Consider the following 935-nt stretch of genomic DNA (forward strand, 5'->3'; position numbering starts at 1 on the left):
GGTTAGGATAGATATATAGTTACATTCTCTTAATGAATAGAGTGATTTGTTGTAATGGTGTTTGTAAATAGGATATCATGTCCGCATCTTGTACAACAATTAACCACTAAGCAGAATGTATGTAATGTGCAATTATTGAAACTGTCCTACCAATTTGATTTGAAACTGTCTCATTGCTATTTGTTTATCAATAAAATTATGGGAAAAAATTAAGATTAAGCAATATTGGGAAATTAAATACTAATTAATTAAAAATTAAATGTTTCAAAACAATTGAACTAGGACAAACTTTTCATGATATTAAAAAAGTACTAGAAATAAAACATAAGATAAATACTGGAATGGCTAACAAATGACCAGCACTTCTAACAGTTTGGGGATAGGATATCGCACAAATTTCTAATGTGTTTTGGACATGCATAATGTTCATGACAGTTACTGGTGGCTAGGAATTACTTGTGGGACTGAACTGTTATTTCTTTTAAATTTACCATTTATACCCAGATGGATTCATCACCCATAGGGTGCAGGAGAAGTCCATTTGTAGAGTGTGCTGGTTGAAATATTTTGCTGCTGTACACAAAAGAATAACTTAAAGACTACTGTTGCATACCTCTTATTGTCCTGTGTTTAATTGTTTGCCCTGTTTGGTGGGTTCTCATTCATGGAGTTGTGATCATTTTCCTCCCTCTCTAGAACATCATTTAGTAGTCTGTGTAGGCTTGGCTTTGTCATCATGAAATTCTTAATCTGTTCTTTGTCATAGAAGTATTTCACTTCTCCATTGTGCTTGAAAGATAGTTTTGCAGGGTATATCAGTCTGGGCTGCAATTTGTTTTCTTCCAAGACTTGAAGTACTTTGCTCCATGCTCTTCTTGACTTGATGGTTTGTGAAGAGAAATCTGCCATTATTCTGATTGGTTTTCCTTTATTTT

Source organism: Octodon degus, unplaced genomic scaffold (genome assembly GCF_000260255.1).
Source record: "Octodon degus isolate 3935 unplaced genomic scaffold, OctDeg1.0 scaffold00166, whole genome shotgun sequence".
In the NCBI taxonomy this organism is placed as follows: Eukaryota; Metazoa; Chordata; class Mammalia; order Rodentia; family Octodontidae; genus Octodon; species Octodon degus.